Source organism: Grammomys surdaster, unplaced genomic scaffold (assembly GCF_004785775.1).
Source record: "Grammomys surdaster isolate TR1022 unplaced genomic scaffold, NIH_TR_1.0 135, whole genome shotgun sequence".
Taxonomy (NCBI): Eukaryota; Metazoa; Chordata; class Mammalia; order Rodentia; family Muridae; genus Grammomys; species Grammomys surdaster.
The window spans coordinates 1,746,337-1,765,482 of record NW_021604593.1 but is presented as its reverse complement, the minus strand read 5'-3'; the positions used below and the strand labels follow the sequence as shown (position 1 = coordinate 1,765,482).

The 19,146-nt window shown below is 43.2% G+C and overlaps 1 protein-coding gene across 1 annotated transcript in view; it reads right to left on the bottom strand.

Annotated features, from left to right (window-relative positions):
* Positions 1-16,930, bottom strand: part of Sil1 (SIL1 nucleotide exchange factor) — a 229,223-nt gene extending 212,293 nt beyond the window's left edge. The window contains exon 1 of the mRNA XM_028762720.1: positions 16,802-16,930. The gene's annotated coding sequence lies outside the window, so the exon portion shown is untranslated. The remainder of the gene's footprint in view (positions 1-16,801) is intronic.
* Between the last annotated feature and the right edge of the window lie 2,216 nt (positions 16,931-19,146).

The following is a 19,146-nucleotide window of genomic DNA, read 5'->3' as shown; positions in this document are numbered from 1 at the left end:
TCAACCATCAACAAGCTGGGACGTTCTTTCACAATCAAGCACAACTGGTCTAATGAAGAAAGCGGACACTCTACAACACTGGATGAAGCTGGATTTCTTTAAAATCCTACATGAGGTCCTGGAAAGATTATGTGTGATTTAGAACACATACTGCTCTTACAGATGACTCAAGTTCAATTTCCAACACCCACACTGGCCATCTCACAATCACTGTAACTCTGGCTCCAGAGGGATCTCATGCCTCTAGCCTCCACAGACACCAGCACTCATGTATACATACAGACCCACACATTTACATTTTTTAAAATAAATCTTTTTTAAAAGCCAGATGTGGTGGTACATACCTGTAATCCCAGCACTCAAGAGTTAAAGGCAAGTATCTCTGTGAGTTCAAAACCAGCCTGATCTACCTTGCAAGTTTCAAGCCAGCCAAAGCTACACAATGACACTATGTCCCTAAAATAAAACAAAGCAAATGATCCTCTCCCAAATAAGAAGTCTCTGCCTTTCCCAGAAGTCACTGCTGCTGAGCACTGAGATGATAATCCCAAAGTCCAGAGCACCTTAACCCAATATCCACTGTGCTCCCTCACTTCCTCAGAAAGTACTTGCAAGGGTAAACAACCCCATCTGAAGTCTCCACAGCACTTCCATCTATGTAGAGAGGGTAACAACTTCATATTTCACTTGTCATCTACACAGCATCTCCTACAAGGAATAATACCCACTCACTGTGCTGTACTGTAAGGTTAGCCCTTCCCTCTGTACCTATTTCAGAATCTGCCTCTTATCAGAGTCTATGTCAGCAGATTATTACAATGATAACCATTATTCCATTATAATAACATTATTGTGCTTTTTTTCTGCACTTGACCATCTATTGACTAAAAAACTAAACTAATACAGAAGCAATAGTTATGCCATGCCTTCTCCTTTCCAACCAAGCCTCTAGTGTGACTCTTTACACTAAGTCCAAATACAGCAAACGATCAGCCTAATGTTGTTAATGGGGTGTACTCACCAGGCTGGAGGTCACGACCCTAGAAACAAGAGGCTCAGCTGGGTCCCCTAATTGTCTACATACCTGCCCACTCTTCCAGGAAGATAAAGGAACTGAGGGAAACACCAGCTAGAAAACAATTTATTGTAGAAAACACCAACAAGGCTGGATGTACCATATACATATCCAGAAGGACACGCAGTCCCAAATCACAATGTCACACCAAGGCAAGAGAGGGTGAAAAGGACAATCCACTTCTCCACCGGGCGTTCTCAAATAAATGGTTCCCAGAGAGCTATTCTGCCTGCTTCCCCATACACATTTCTTGGCAACTTCCAGTAAAACTGGCAATAGGGAGAGGAAAAAAAAAAAAAACAGAAGGCTATCTTTGGGCTCCTAATTTGAAGCATAGAATCAGCATCCTGGCCACAGCACCCTCTTTATGCAGAGCCCACTAGGGGCTAGATGGAGTCCGGAGTAAAAAGGCACATCAGGAAGCCTGTCAGCCAAAGTCCCTGAATTTACCTGTTACACTATTTATGATAAATAAGCCTAGAAAAGATATGACTCTATGACTGCAGAATATCAATATACCTGAACTACATATCAGCTCTATTAGAGCAAAGACCACCCACAGCAAAGCCAGCTAAAAACATGAGAGAAAACAAACCCCACCAGGAGACCAGGCTTGGCCTGCTGTGTTCTCTACCCTGTAATACACAAGCTTTTTTTTTTTAAGGAGGAGAGGGGGTGGAAGGTTATTTGAATTTAAATTACCAGTGAACACTATAATTTGTGTACAAGGAGAAAAGGGACATTCAGGAATGCTAAGCACAGGCTCAGTGGGCCATGTGTGGCTGAGGCAGTAGTGGCCCTGGGAGCTTTTTCCTTTTGGTTCAGCACACTGCTTTCATCTCTTGGGAGCAGGCGAGCCAGTAAGGAAAGCCCATGCAACACAAAGAGGCACTGTCCCCTAGGACTAGGGAGAAGATTGCCCTCTCAGGAGGAAATCCATAGACAACCACACAGAATGAACAAGATTAGTCAAAAGTAAGGCATCTAAGGAGGGAGTTCAGAGAAGTATTACTAAGAACAAAGACCACATCTGTCTTATTTACCACCACCCAGTAGCCAAACAAATCTGACACACAGTGAGCGCTCAGCAAATAACAATAGATTAAGTATTAGCTGTAAAGTATATTGGGTTGGAAGTGACTCACAAGAACTAGAATCTATTACTAAAATCTGAAACAGAAGGACCATGTTTTGATATATATGTTTGTGTGTGTGTGTGTGTGTGTGTGTGTATGTGTGTGTATATATATATATATATGAGAAGCTGGAGATTAAAAGTGAGTATAGGCAGCTGGTGTCCTAACAGACTGAAAGGATATTCTAGTCAGATTGCAGATATGGCCCTTGAAGGACACTAGGGAAGAATGAAGAAGTAAAAGAGAAGAGGGGATCAAGTGGTACAAAACACTGACCATGTGCCTACTTACTATGTATATACCTGAAACCTCCATGGGGTGCAAATGAGGAAATGAGAGCAAAGAGGTTAAACAGCCTTTGAAGTCTCCCAGCGAGCAACTGGTTTGAACCTGGGCATAGCCAATGCAATGACCCAAAAGCTTTCTGCCACACTGTGTCTTCATTTCCTCCAAAGACAAGCTGACTTTGATTTCTTAAAGAGAATGTTCTTACTGGTTCACACAAATCAACTTGGTAGCCATGTTTCTGGAGTTTGCTAACTGGAATTATTGATTCACACTTTTTGTGAATTTCAAATGTGTACGAAAGCCCCCTGGAGCTACAATCTGGGTGAGCAGCTAAATCTGCAGAATCCATGACTAAACTATCCACTGGTGTACCCCTACAACTCTGTTTGGCACAGCACAGATAGAGCATGGCTGGGGAGAGCCTGAGGGCTGGGGAGATAGCTTAGTTGGTAAAGGGCCTCCTGCACAAGGATGAGGATCTCAGTTTAATCCCCACTACTCACATAAAAAGCCAGGCCTAGTAGAGGCCAGGGGAGGCAGAAAAAGGCAGTGCCAAGGATAGTGCCAGCCTTATTGGCAAGCCCCAGCTCCCAGTGAGTACCCTGTCCCCCAAAAAACAAGGTTGCTAGTGGGGGTTGGGGGGGCATATGCCTTTAATCCCAGCATTTGTGAGGCAGATGCAAACATATCTCTGAGTCTGTGGTCAGCCTGCTCTATGTAGCAAGGGCATACAGGACAGCCAAAGCTACATAGAGAACCCCTGTCTCAAAAAAAAAAGAAAAGAAAAAAGAAAAAAAAAGAAGTGAATAGCTTCTGATAACAGCTAGCAGCCACATGCCACATACCCTGACATACATGCACCAGCACACAAAAGAACCCACATACAGAGAGACAATGACAGAGAGAGAGAGAGAGAGAGAGAGAGAGAGAGAGAGAAAGAGAGAGAGAGAGAATATGACCTCTATACATCCTAACAAATTTTTTCAAAGATTGAAAAAGAATCTCCCCAACTTGTCAGTAATGCACAGAATTATGTTTGAGAGCTTTAACTTTTAATTCAAGTAGAAATAGCAGAGGTTCCATGCCAAGGATTTCTGCTTGGTCCTTAGAAACAAATGAGCCTTCCCACCATGATGCTCATGCATCCCCAGAGTTCCCAGAGACCTTCACACCCTTGACCTCGGGAGTGGCAGAGTCATGAGGGAGGGTGATTTATAATGTATATGTCTCAAGAGACCAGCAATACAGATAAACTGGTGTTTCTAATGGAGGAGAAAAGCCTGCACAAATCCAGGGGCAGCAAAGGATGATTAAAACTCTGTGTGTGTGTGTGTGGGGGGCTATTCATTTTGCCTTCTGTAGAAGGGCTTCCATCAGTTAAATGTGGGTTTTGAAGCATCGGAAAGCTGATGATTCACCCAGGTGTACAATAGCTACTAGAAAGACCTACAGGAAGAGGCCACCCAGCAAAGGAAAGCTTCGTATAGTGAGGAAGGCCTTTAAGGAATGTCTTACGTGCCAAGTTGTATGTGGTCAGGTCATTAACCCAAACCCATCCTGCACACTTTACAATGTTTACTCTCTCTGGGTTGTGAAGCATTAAGTCAGCATACCCAAGGACTACCTGAGTCCTTCCAATTCTATTCCATACTTACTTCTTTGCTAAAAAGATCCGTAACCCCGTAACCTGGAAACAAAGCCCTCTCCCTAATAGCAGCAATAAGTCTCAGCAAAGAACAGGTAACCAGGCTGTCAATTCAAACTCCCTTAAAAGATTCTCTCCCAACAGAGCCTTAGTTTCACCTCACCCTGAAAATAAAGAAGATACTACTGACCCCTACTAATGTCAATGTAATTTAGAGTCCTGAGTTAGGAAGGCTTAAAACAAAAGCAGAAACAGAACATGAGGTCCTGCCCCAGCTGAAACAGCTCTGGAAACCCGAGAAAGACGACAACCAGAGCACAAGATCAAAAACCAAAGCCTGTGGACATGAGGTACGGCTGCTGATCAGTCACAGCACTGTCCTTGTAGTTGTGTGGTCCTCACAGACTCTATAAGCCTCGGATTTTTACTATAATAAAATAAAGATGCTCTAAGTATCACATAAAATAGCATAATTTGTAAGTCTTTTTTAAAGTAATGTGTTTGAAAGGCCTTCAAAACAATTTGAAAATACTGATCATATTTTAGGCCTGATTGTCATCCCAAAGACCCCTGAATAACAAAATCCAAGTCAACCTGTCACCTCTGAACTACAGTCTATAGTGACCAGGGTCTAAGTATTTGCAGAGGAATTTACATCTCAGGAACAAAGCTGAGTGATTCTACTAAGGAAACTAACACACGGGTCTATGCAGGAATGCTCTGAAACTTAATGATGAGGGGTGGAGATGTAGCTCAGCTGGTAGAGTGTTTGCTCAGCATGCACAAAGCCCTGGGTTCAATCCCCAAACCTCATAAATCATATGTGACACTGCATGCCTGTGATCCCAACACTTGCAAAGTAGAGGCAGGAAGATCAGAAATAGTTGAAGGTCATCCTCAGCCACATAACAACGTGGAGGCCAGGCCTGCCTATATGACTCTGATTTTTTGGGGGAGAAAAAAAAAAGCCAGACATGGTGGTAAATGCTTGTTGGTTCAGTACATTAAAGGCAGAGGCAGAACTAGCCAAGAATTCAAGGCCAGCCTGCTTTCCAGGCTAGTCAGGGCTACAGAGGAAACAGTGTCTAATAATTAACAACAACAATAGCATACAGGGAGATGGCTCAGCAGGTAGAGGCCCTCACTCACAGACCTGCTTTCCTATGTTCAATCCCCAGGGCCTACAAAATGGCAAAAGAGAATGGACTCTAGAGAGTTACCCTCCAGCCACCATAGCATTCATGCAATTGTACTCTCATACACATGCAAAATGAAATTAATGAATATAAATTATTAATAACAGGAGAAGAATATAGCTCAAGGGAGAGAACATGTCTTGGGCCTAATTCCTAGTATCAGTAACAACAAACTTGAGGGCTGGAGAGATGGCTCAGTGGTTAAGATCACTAGTTGCTCTTCCAGAGGTTCTGAGTTCAATCCCCAATAACCACATGGTGGCTCATAACCATCTATAATGTGATCCTATGCAGGTATACACACAGATAGACCTCATACATAAAATAAATAAATCTTTAAAAGCATCTCCCTAAATTTAAAAAAAAAGATTTAAAAAAAATTACAACTTTGAAAATACACACAAAGGTGTATGAGGAAAAGCCAAGTCTGCCCTCCTTCCCACTCTCAGTCATCCAGATCCCTCCTCACCAGAGACATCATCTGTTTCTAGTATGTTCTTCCAGAGATGCCCCAATTGGCTAGTTTCTGCTTTGGTTGGGAATTGCACCAGCAGCAAGACTCGCCTTCCCAGAAGGTAAAGCCAAACAAGTAAGCACTGACAGAAAAGTGTGAGAACCAGCAGGGAGGATTCGCCCTGCAAGAGCTTCCGTGGCAGTCCCAACTCCCCTGGCACTACATTGCTTTGCCCTTTGGCTGGCCACACTTAGGGCATCATTTCATACACTTCTCTCATGTGTTTGCCCATTCTGGGCTCTTCACAGACTGTTCCCAGGACCTTGTGCTACACCAGCCTGGACACCACAATCCAAGAACTGTCAAATGTGCCTCAGCAGAGACAGAGAAAAAAAAATTTACAGACATCTCAGAGAAGCTATCTTTCAAAACCTGCTTTGGGGCTGGAGAGGTTGCTTTGTGGTTAAAAGCACATATGGAATGTGCATGGTGGCCTGTGCCTTTAATCCCAGTATTTAAGAGGCAGAAACAGGAGGATCTCTGTGAGTTTCTGGTCTACAAAGTGAGTTCCAGGACAGCTAAGGCTATTACACAGAGAAACCCTGTCTCAAGAGAAGAGGAGAGGAGAGGGGAGGGAAAGAGAGGGGAGGGGAAGAGAGGGGAGGGGAAGGGAGGGGAGGGGAAGGGAAGGGAAGGGAAGGGAAGGGAAGGGAAGGGAAGGGAAATTTTAATGGGCTGGAGAGATGGCTCAGACATTAAGAGCACTGGCTGCTCTTCCAGAGGACCCAGGTTCAATTCCTAGCACCCACATGGCAGCTCATAACTACCTGCGACTCCAATTCCAGGGGATCTGACACCCTCACACAGACATACATACAGGCAAAACACCAATGCACATCAATAAAAACAAATCTTTGTTTTTTTTTTAAAGAGCACATACTGCTTTTTCAAAGGACCTGAGTTAGGTTCCTAGCACCTATGTCAGACAATTCACAACTGCCTTGTAACTAACTCAAGTTCTTGACACATCAGATGCCTCCAGCCTCCAAGGGCACCTGCCATCATGTGCTCATCCCATACATGGACACATATACACGCACATACATAGTTTAATATTAAAAGTAGCTTTTCATAGCCCAGCAAAGTCAGAATACACAAGTGAATGAGGCAGAGAACTCGAGTGATGCTCTATAAGACCAGCAGCCCAAGAGCCTGAGTTACTATCTATAAAAAATCAGGCACTCTACAGCAGAGCCAGGCTTTCACCAAAGCTACCTCAAAAGCATCCAGGTATGACTTCTATTCTTATTCTTCTATGATCTAAATATGTAAATTCTGGTCTCTACCCAAAGGTCATGAACAGGTAGCCTATAGGTGAAAAACAGACCAAAGATGGGCTTTGGTAATCCCCAGAAATTGTACCAAAAAAAAAAAATGTTTCTAGCTTCTTTTGTCATAAGAGACAATGAAGTCATGACATTGCCCAAGACAATGACAGGCTAACAAGCAGCTTCCCCTCATGGTCTGCTTAAACACTCCAATCTGACATAGGCCCACCCTTCTTTGTTGCTTCATACTGACTTAGCCCTGAAAATATCTAAGTTGATGACTCCCATTCAGAAGAAACTGCTTAACTGAGCAGATACTTAAACTGACCAAACAGCAGAGTTCTGTATGAACAACTTTTATCAAACAGAATCTCTGTGCCAGAAACTGTGCTGAGGAATGAGTACCAATGAGGAATAAGGAAGGCACTCTCTAAAGGAATTTCTAATCCAGTTTAAAGAATAAGACATAGTCTAAGAAATCGGGCAGCTTTGGATATGGCAGACTTAAGAATAGAGCATGGTAAAAAAAAAAAAAAAAAAAAAAAGAATAGAGCATGGTGAACTCACTAGCACTGGCATCAAGGAAGAAGGATTTTAACAGTGCTCAGTTCTCAGGTTTCCAAGTATTAATTCAACAACTTTCATGGTGTCTATAATATACTCAGCATTATGCTAGGAGACACAAAATAAAAGTATACCCCACATCCTTGAGCAGCTCACACAATAAGAGACAAATAACTAACCAGAATAAGGAGTGCTGGTTTCAATTACCAAGGTGTTGCTATGGGATACAGATAAGGAGTTAATGGGGCTCACCAAAGAAGACAGCTCTGCAGCATAAAGCAGGGCACCCAGAATGCTCTGGCAAAAGAGCAGGCAGGAATACAAGCATATGGCATGCTTAATGCAGCACATGACTGGTTTATCGAGAGCAGAAGGGACAGGTGAGTAACAATTTAGAATGTAATTCAAGTTGTTAGACAGGGATACACGACCATAGACTTAGAACACCAGGACAACTTACTGCAGTGAGTGCCATGGAAGGCATCCAGGTCTGTGTTCACTGTGCAACACTCTAAATAGGAGGTCTGTAAGCAGCAAACCAGAAGCAAGAAATAGGAGGTGGTTTCTGTAATGACTGAGTAGCACAGTAATAGGAAACAGAGCAATAAGACAAGGTAAGAAAGAAAATAGAGGCTTGCCAAGAAGTTTAAAATAAAGGCGTTTTCTTGAAAATTCTCTAAATCCTTTTTTTTTTTTAACCAAGCCAAACTGGCTTCCCACAGAATAATGAAGTTTCATCCAGCCTCATTCCAAAGAACAAGGCAAAGGCGCTATGGTTACAGTGCTCAATTTAAAAAAGTAAAATAAACTGGTTTGATATTAGAGTGGTGAAAATGGCCTCGGGGCATTTTATCTACTCCCATTCTATCAGTCATAAAGACTTTAAACTGTTTGTTTTGCTTTTAATAGAATCATACTCTAAACAACTCAGCTAACTAATCAGACTTGTTTTGGTTTGATAAAACAATGTCTCATGTAGCCCAAGCTAGCTTCAAATTCATTATATAAAGCTGTCCTTAAACTCCTGATTCTCCTGTTGCACGTCCCAAGTGCTGGGATTACAAGCATATGCCATCACACCCAAATCAGCTATAAATATTTATTTGTAGGAAAAGAAGATTGAGGTAAGGTCTCTCTGTGCATCCCTGGCTGTCATGGAACTAGTTTATGCAGACCAGGCTGGCCTCAAACTCAGAGGTCCAAATGCCTCTGCCCCAAGTGCTGGGATTAAAGGTATGTACCACCAGACCCAGCTCATCAGTTATAAATTTTAAATAGAAAGACAGTCAACTTCAGCACAAAGCTGTGCCTTCCTAGTCGTGTACCAAAGGCTAGAAATGAGCATAGAAACCAGAGGAAAGCTTTGACTGAGGTCCAGGATCCCTTAATATGATCACTACTTCACATCCAACTGACAATCAGAAAGCAAGAGATCTCCTCCACACAGCCTCTGAACCAGAGCCCAGAAAATCTCCATCCTATAGACTACTGACAGCAGAGCAGTTACACTACCAAAGGAAGCACTTTCCATATCTATTCTCTCAACACAGCTACAAAAGGGGGTGTTGTTATTCCCTTCCTATAGACCCAATACTAAGGCTTACAGAAAATTGCTTAAATCTGGTAGCTAGCAAATAGATAGCATAACACCTCACGTTCAAATAAGTCTGTTTTAAACTGTTTTGACATGTACTCTTTCTTTTCCCCTTTCTTTCTCTTTTAGAGATGTATTCAAGGGTTGCTTAGGTCACCAGATACAGTCCACTGGTGTCTACAGTCCTATTCCTTATAGAAAACAAAGCAGTCTGGCCAGAGTACTATTTCTGATACAGAGAAAGACTCAAATCTTATTTCTTCTGAGGAAGGGGGAAGAAGGAAGATGCTCCTGTGTGAGCAGAAAACAAAGGAGCACTTTAGCTTCCTCAGCTGTGAGACAGTAGATGAGACGGGGCTTTCTCCTTCCCCACACATTTTTTTTTCCTATTACCAAAGATTTTTAATCACAAAAGCATCTTGCCTCTCTACAATGTTTTTGACAATCCTAATAATTTCTATGGTCACCCTCTGTTAAGCCCCTGGCTTGTATCCTGCCTCTCACTATCACCAGAATCCCAATAATGTAAGTAAGTTTAAAGAGGTACATGGCCCATTTAATTTCCCAAGGGCTCACTTTTGTCATCAATAAAAGAACTCATCAATCGAAAAATTGATGCATTAAAAAACTAGAGAGGTATCTCCTGGCTGTAGACCCCCAAAACCAAACAAACGAAAACAAACAGGGGCTACAAATGTAACTCAGCCGGTAGAGCATTTGCCTAGATACTCAAAAGTCCTGGATTTGATCCCAGCACCACATCAACCCCTGTGACACACTTTAGAGGTAGAGGCAGGAGAATCAAAATAACAGTTTCAAAAAGCTCAAGGTCATCTTCAACTATTAAATGAGTTAGAGGTCAGTCTAGGCTACATGAGATTCATCTAAATAAAATAACAATTATCAATAGCCACATATTGAATAGGAACCATGCTTACAAGGAAGGGAGAACTGAGAAACATCTTCTACAGTGATTTCTTCCAGCAGGAAGCACCATGAGCAAAAGGGTCTAAGGATGAAGACTTTACAACACAAACACAATCAAATCCAGCTTCCTACTGACTATAAGACCGAGGTTACCTTTAAATACCTTGCTTAGGAACTGGTCCCTGATGCAGCAGGAATTCTTAACCTCTGGGAACTGTCTCAACCTTAAATGTCTTTAATTTCTGTGAGATTTCCACAATGGAAGCAGCTATCTGACCAAACTCTAGAAAACTAACAAGCTTCAGTCCACTGAACTAGCACTGGTCAGTCACACCTCCAGTTTAATTAGCTGTAAAAATTTAAGCCTGAGACAGCACCCAGAGGTAAAGAAACGTTCACATAATTGAGGCACATGCCTATAATTCCAGCACATAAAAGGTTGAGACAATAGAATCAGAAGTTTGAGGTCAGCTTGAACTATAGGATAGCTTAAGCTTAATAGCAAGATCCTGACAACAAAATATAAAATTAAAATTAAGCCAGGCACAGTGACACATACTTATTACCTCATCAGAGTTAGAAGCAGAAGGATCAGAAGTTCAAGTCCAATCTCACTACATACTAAGTTCAAGGCCAATATGGACCACAAGAGACATATATACATAGTTTTAAAATTAAAATCAATCCCTTTTGGGTGCATCTCAGGGTCTTCTTTCTTTTCCTATAACTCTTTAACATACAAGAAGAGGACTTGCCAAGAGAGAAGTGGTTACATACATGGGTCTGTTCACCAACTGTGCTACTTATCAGTGATGATGAGAACTGACGATCAACAGACATAACAACGCCGGGTGGTGGTGGCGCACGCCTTTAATCCCAGCACTTGGGAGGCAGAGGCAGGCGGATTTCTGAGTTCGAGACCAGCCTGGTCTACAGAGTGAGTTCCAGGACAGCCAGGACTATACAGAGAAACCCTGTCTCGAAAAACAAAAAACAAAACAGACATAACAAAGCTCCTTGGTGAGCTCCACAGCCAGGGAGCAGACTCAGAGGCATGCCCTCCCGTTTCCCTGTGGACATGAAAAGGAATGTAAACCCCAGACACTACCTACCCAGAGATTCCAATGTTCAGTCTGGAGACACAGGCCCTGCTGTGAAAAGACAGCACACAAGGCACCAGAGGAGCAGATGGCAAATCAAAACACCTCAGAGTCCAAGGTCTGGAACAGAGACAGTGAAGAACAAAGCCAATTCCAGCCTCTTTGGAGGAGCCCAGGTAGAAACTCTCTCCCACCTCCTCCTCTACTGCCATTGCATTTCTTTTCCAACTCTCTTACTGCCATAAGGACTTGAAAAATCAATCTGCTTCTTTTGTTCTGAAGTTTGGAAACAAAGTCCCACCTTTTAGTCCAGACTTGCCTGGAACTTCTTGATCCTCCTGCCTCATACTTCCAAGTGCTGGATATATGTCATTAGGACTAACTTAAAGGCATCAATCCCAACAGCTTTAAAAAGAATTTCTGTTTTGAAATACTAGAAATATTCATAAGTAAAACAGAAATTCCTATCTTATAAACATCTAAAAATTAAAGGGGTGGGGGAAATGGCACAGCAGTTAAGAGCACTTGATGATCTTCCAGAAGACCCAGGTTCAATTCCCAGCACCCACATGGCAGCTCACAACCTTCTATAACTCCAGTCCCAGGGACTCCAACAACCTCTTCTAGCCTCAGGCACCAAGCATACACATGGTGCAAGAACACACATGCAAATAAAACATTCATGCACATAATTTTTTAAAAATTAAAAAGCTGCCAGGCAGTGGTGGTGTATACCTTTAATCCCAGTTCTCGGGAGGCAGAGACAGTCAGATGTCTGAATTTGAGGTGAGCCTGGTCTACAGAGTGAGTTCTAGGAAAGAGTTGGGGAGCTACACAGGGAAACCATTAAAAGCTAGAGTTCATCAAGCCTGCTACAACCTAGAACTGGAGTTGAACTATGCTATGAAGTGAGTGAAGGATTACAAGCTGATCAGCAAGTTAGAAAATGGAACCAAAGAGAAAAGTCATAGCTTTGACCCTCCTGAACACCACCAAGAAACTAGCTTCTTTCCATGATGTCTCTTAGCTGCAGCTAGTCATCTCATAAAACAAACCAGCCCAGCATGGAGGCAGGGACAAGAAGATAGATCTCCAAGACTTCCAAGCCAGCCTGGTCTACATGGAGATTCCAGAGCAGTTAAGACAGTATGAGACAGTGTCTCAAAAGAGGAGAGGGACCAAGAAAATGACTGAGTGAGGGGAGTAAGGGAGGACCATAAGACTGTCCCATCTTTGAAAACACTATGAGCACCTTAACAACAGGAACACTTCACTTTAATGTCCCCCAGCATGTCCCACAGGGCAGGACACAGAATAAGGCCTACAGAAAGGTGAGAACGTCCTGCTGAAGACTGCCAACCATGGCAGAGTAAGTGCAATAAACAAGGGAGGAAATCTGAAGCATGAGCTAGCTTTAATTCCCGACTGCATCAAGCAAGTTGTCTACATCCCTTGCAGGCATAACTAGGCATAACTAAATATACACCTCCATCCTTCGCTTCTACCTTGTTGAAAATACTAAACCTCAATCTCTTCTTCAATAAAATAGTAAAATTAACCTATCTTACAAGGATAATTTAAGGTAGATAAACCAAGTGGTGGTGCATGCCTTTACTGCCAGCATAATCCCAGCATTCAGGAGGCAGCGGCAGGAAGTTCTCTGGAGTTCAAAGAAAATTTCTTAATTGCGTTAACTGATGTGGCAACATCCACTCTGAATATGGACAACTACAGGGGCCTTTGCAACCTCCACAGTCAGCAGAGTGACAATCCCCTTGATAAGACAAGAAGGCAGTTTGGTTCAACACAACTCAGTAGCCAGTGTGGGTTCAACCTTCCGGAGTCTGACCTCGAGCAATTTCAGGCATGTTTAAAGCACAGCACAATTTGGTGAAAACTTATTCTGTGGATAATTAACCTAATCCTGCATTAACAAAGTTTTATGAATCTCTCTGAGGAACGATGTAAGCTAAATAAAATTGGGAGGATCTGGTGCTAGAAAACTCTCCAGACAGGTAAAGCAAAGATCAGCAGGCAATTAAACACGTCCACTCCCCACCTTCTGAGCACATAACAGGTTGTGCATTCCTTCCCTTGAAGGAACAACCCTATGTGTTTAACATTCCAGCTTCCCCTAGTGCTTCTCTGGGAGCACAGAGGCCTTCATGACTCCTACAGAAAATACCATCTCATGGTCTGGACCATGAACTGTATAAGTCAAGAGTGAGCATGAATTTCTCTCTGCTCTTGACTGTGACTATGTGACTAGTAACTTAAATTTTGTCTTGACTTCCCCAAAATGAAGGGCTCTAACTCTTCCTTAAAGTTGCTCTCAACAGGCAGTTTATGACAGTGACAGAAATTAAACTACTGCTGATGGACCCAGAAGGAACTACAAGCCTAGCCTGAAGGAGGTTCCCCCACTGATCTCTCCTAACATCAGGTTAAAAGACTGCACGGGTGTCAAGAATGGCTCTTCAAAAGTCAAGAAAAGTCCATGAGGTTCTACATGCACTTGAGCAAAGAGAAACCATTACTGATCATATAAACTAGTCATATCATCTGAACAACAGACTATCAATAGTGAGACCCATAAACAAAATGAAAAAAACAGAGGGCAGAATATTTCCTCTTCAGACCACATGTAATTAAAATAGGAAGCTCTCCACCGACAACTAGACTAAACCTTGAAGCTTAAGTACATCCTCACTCAGAGAAAAGATTAGCACCACAGGATGGGTTTCCAAATTGACACCTAATCTAGGAACTAGAGATGCCTGTGCTGCAGGCCATAGAGTTTGATCCCCAGTACTGAGAAGACAAGCCCCAAACTCCTCCACTTCTTCTACAGTGGACATCTTCATTGCATTCCTGTGTCTGAAAAACTTCCACTCTCGTCGTTTCACTCACCATCCTCTTAAGTGGTCTTCCCATTTTAAACAGTGGAAAACTGAGCTTAAGAGATGAAGAACTGGCCTTTAATCCCAGCACTTGGGAGGCAGAGGCAGGCAGATTTCTGAGTTGCAGGCCAGCCTGGTCTACAGAGTGAGTTCCAGGACAGCCAGGGCTACACAGAGAAACCCTGTCTCGGGGAAAAAAAAAAAAAAGAGGTGAAGAACTTACCCAAGGTCATATGGCCAATAAGTGGTAAAAATTAAACAGTCAGGCGACGCAGCAGTGCCAGGAGGTAGCAGTGCACACCTCTGATCCCAGCACTAAGGAGGCAGAGGCAAGTAGATATCTGAGTTGAGGCCAGCCTCGTCTCTAGAGTGAGTTCCAGGACAGCCAGGGCTACAGAGAAACCTTGTTTCAAACACCTCCCCACCCCGCAAAAAAAAGAACATTCAGATTGGCTTTCTGAAGAGAGGCTTTCCCAAGCGACTGGAAGATTGCCTCCATAAGAGTTTCATTTAAGACAGAGAGTGAGAATAGAAGGAGACAAGGCAAGATGGCGAACACCTTTAATCCCAGTGCTCTGGAGGCAGAGGCAGGCAGGGGTCTCCTAATTGAGGACAGCCACAACCTCATAGTGAGACCCAGTTAAAAAAAAAAAAAGATTTAATTCATCTGAAGACATATTAGTTTCATGGTTTAATAACCATGTGCCACTTAGTTTTTAGAAAAAAAGTTTGAGGTGCTAATGTGACTTATCTCTGAAAAAAAATTCTAGGTGTGGATTTTCAAAACTGCTTTAGAACTTAGATGCTGCCCATCCCCAGGCCCCAAAGCCACACCTACACACACCACTGAGAGACAGCAGATTGGAGCTTCTAGTGTGTTAGCTATTTTCAAATCCATTTTGTTATTTTTCAGTTTCACTTAATTGGCCCTTTTCCCTGTCATGAGACATACAGGGACTCAAAGTTGGCCTCAGTAGAGATGAAACAGCCTTCAAAAAACAACAGGAAAGAGGAAGAAAACAACATTAAATGCCGTGCGATTTTTATTTCTGAGCTGTCACGTGCCTACTAACACACTTCCCTCGCCCATTATCAGTTAAATATGTGGTGTTTTCTATTGCCAGTTTCCCTAAAACAGCAAAAGTATTAACATGCAGATTGAACTTACGACCTGAAAGAAAGGTTATGATAAATCTGATGTGGCAGCTCATCTTAAGCATTCAAGAGCCAAGTCCCAGTGGAAAACACTGACCCATGTCACACACACAGCAATCCTAATTTTACATTATGGTTTCCATTAAAATTTCATCTAATCTCTAAATGTCTATATTTTTTTATCAGAATGAAAAACATTTGCATGTAAAGCTAAAAAGGCCATACACATACACACACACACACACACACACACACACACAGAACATATATACACAGTCTTTCACACTCTCAAAACAAATACTGCTGGGATTTGTAAACACATCAGATTCTTCTCTTAGCAAACAGGGAGGACTCATTTTCTTCCTGCCTACCTAGTGTGGGTTAATCTAATCACTCCCTCAAAGCAGTTTGCAGTTTTGTTTTGTTTGAGTGGGAGAGCCAGCTGGATTTGAACAGAAACCAGGCATTATAAATTCATTTTAGAAACTGATCCAACATACGGGTCATAGAGATTAGATAAACAGAAGTCTCAAGTCTTCTAGGCTGAATTGGAACCCTGTGTAGCTAAGGATAACACTGAAATCTCTGAAGCTCCTGCCTTACACCTTAGTGCTGGGATTACAGGTAGACACTATAGAGTGTACACCTGTGTATGTGATGCTAGGGACTGAATTCAGGGCTGCACCATTGAGGTACATCTCCAGCCCTCATCAATATATATTTAAAGGTGCCTAACTGTGCAAAAAGAAGTTGCTACTATTTTCTCAGCTGTTGGAGATTTCTGGAATCCAGTTCTTTCCCATCAAAAGGATTCAGGGGCCATCTGAGTGGGATCACCTGCTTTGTGAGCAGCAACGAAGTTCCTGGGGGAGGCCTAGAGATTAAGCACAAATTCAAAATCACAATAAACCTTATAACCCGTGCGTCAAAGGCAAGTTTTACATCTACCAAAGCAAAGGAAAACACACAAATGGGAGGTAGGATACCAAAGGTGTAGGGCGCAATACCATATGTCAAGAGACTCGGGAGGTACTGACTAATTACCAAAACGTCAACCATGGAAGTGTCTCAGAGAGCAACATCTAATTCATCCCTTCTTTGAACAAATGTGGGAAAACTGAGGCCGATGGTGGAGAATAAAGAAGGAAACTCAAAACAGATGTGCAGGCCAAAGCCACTGCACCCTCTTCTGGCGTTGGAGGGGGGTCACTGCGTCGCTAAGAGGAAAATGACATGACAGAGCACAGCTTTTGGGCTGCCAGCCTAGGATGCTGTTGGGCGTCTGGCCCGCGAGGCACTGAGGTGTTTGTGGTGGGACCCGGACGCTGAGGGAAGGTGCGGAGAGCGCGGGAGGGAGGAGGCCGCTAACGGCAGGAGGCCGGGCCGGCGCCATCCACCCTGTGTCCCGCTCCAGGGCCCGGGGCCCTCACCTCCCCTACCTTCGGCTTTCCACCGCAGCCGAGGGGCAGACACAATCCCCACAATTCCAGGCGGCTACAGCAGCAACAAACTCCTGGTGCGCAAACGCCGAGCCAGCGGCTGCCTGAATCTGAAGGCGCGTGGCTATTACGTCATTCTCAATCTTGCCCAATGGTAACCTGCCAGAACAGCCTCCAGCATCTCTCACCCTACGCGGCATTGTTAGGCCTGCCTTCCTCAGCTGCTAAGCCCCGCCCCTAGCATCTTCCGGAGGGGTTGTGGGGGGGAGAACGGCTGAAATTTGTACGTGTCCCTCCCGCTAGGAGCTGTATCTAAAAAGAGCTACCCGTGGGCCTGCTCTTGTTTCCACCTAAAACCTCAGTTTCTTGTTTAATTTCCCAAGATTGTAATTTCTTTCTAGTGTAAGGATCTTCAGAAAGAAACCTGAGTGGGTGGGAGGTAAATATAAATCACGATGTTATGACTCAGCTTGTGACACACATTGAATAGCAAGCAATAAATAGTCCTTTGAAAAATGAATGTAAAATAAAGCACCTGTAAGTTACTAGCTTTATGTAACTGCGTTTTGAGTATGTTTTAAAAATGATAAATCACTTTAACGATAAGTAGGGCACATGCATTTCTAATCCTGCCATACCACTGACTGTGTATTTGCCAGGTGATGAACATACACAATAATTTCACAAGATTAGAATTGCTGTCCTCTTAACAAATAGAAAAGAGGATGTTCTAGTTTGCTTCATATTGCAATGAGAAAATACTGACCAAAAACAATTAGAGGAGAAAGGCGTTTGACTCACAGGTTACAGTCAGTCATCCAACAAAGTCAGGTCAGGAACTTGAGGTAGGAACTGAAGCAAAGACCACTGAGAAATGCCACTTATTGTCCTTACTATGGCTTGCTTGGCTACCTTTCTTAGACAACTCAGTCGAAAATGTTCCCCCTCCCACATTCCCAAATGCCAATCTGCTGAAGGCAGTTTCTCTACTGAGGCTCTTCCCGGGTCAAATTTACAACTTTAACTGAAGCTATGACAGGATAAAGGGTCTGTTATACAAGGTCACAGAATAAAAATGGTATCAGATGGATGGGACACTTCCAAAGTCGTGTTTTCCTTTTTTATGATTTATTTGTATTTTATGTTACTTGATGTTTTGTTTGCATGTATGCCTGTGTGAGGGTGTCAGATCCCCTAGAACTGGAGTTACAGAAAGGTGTGAGCTACCATGTGGATGCTGGGAATTGAACCCAGGTCCTCTGGAAGAGCAGCCAGCACTCTTAACTACTGAGCCATCCCTCCAGCCCCATAAAGTCACGTTTTCTTGCTACTATATCACATATACACAGACTTATTCAACCTGACTAGAAAAATAGTTACCAGTGGTTCTAGGCCATTTGTGAGGGGAGAAAAGGATAATCCAACCCAGCAGTGTCCTCAGACAGCAAATATTCCCCAAGATACAACAATCCATTTACTTCTGGAACTCATTTGCATTCTTTGTATATTAGGTTACCTTCCAGTTTTCAATTTACCCTCTTAATTATGTTTATTTCAAGCAGGTGGGAAATTGACTTCGTAATCATTGGGCAAAGCCTCAGTCAGTAGCTACGGAGGGAGCATGTGCTCCTGGGCAGGAGCTGGATGAGTAGAACCAGTTAGCGACAAATGACAAAACATTTCTTTGGGTCCTAGGTAGGAAAGAACAGAGAACAGCTTGTGTTCCTGAGCCATGCTCCCATTGCCTTGCCACCATAAAGGAGAACAAACCACCAACCACAGGCACCAGAAAACTTCCTTCTGTCCTTAAGCTGTTTTATCAGGTACTTGTCTCAGCAGTGAAGAAAAGTAACAATACATAGGAATACATTTGTGCCGTAAGAATTTTGGTTTCTTTAAAAACCCAGTTATGTTATGGGACTATGTTTTTCCTTTTAATCCCAGGTGTGGGGTATGGTGCTGCTTCAGACTGTCCACAGCTGCTGTGACGTTTGCCAGCTGCTGATAGTATACATTTGGAATTCTGTGGACACTTGAGAGGATAATAAATCCAAGAGATTGAAGAAGGCCTCTCACGGCTACTGTTGCTGGTGGTGCTGGAGCTGGTGGTGCAGGTGCTAGAGCTGGTGATCCTGGAGCCGGTGCTGGTGCCGCTCCCACTTCCTGCTATTGCGTTTGCTGCTTTTGCTATTGCTAGGCTGCTGGTTGGAGATACCCTAACGACAGTGAAGACTGGCGTTGCCCCTGGGAACTCAAGCTCCCTAATCAGCAGGAAGTAGTCGAAAAACATCCGCTCGCTTTCCCCTCTAACCTTCTTTCTCTCCTACCTAGTGTTGGGTTGGAAA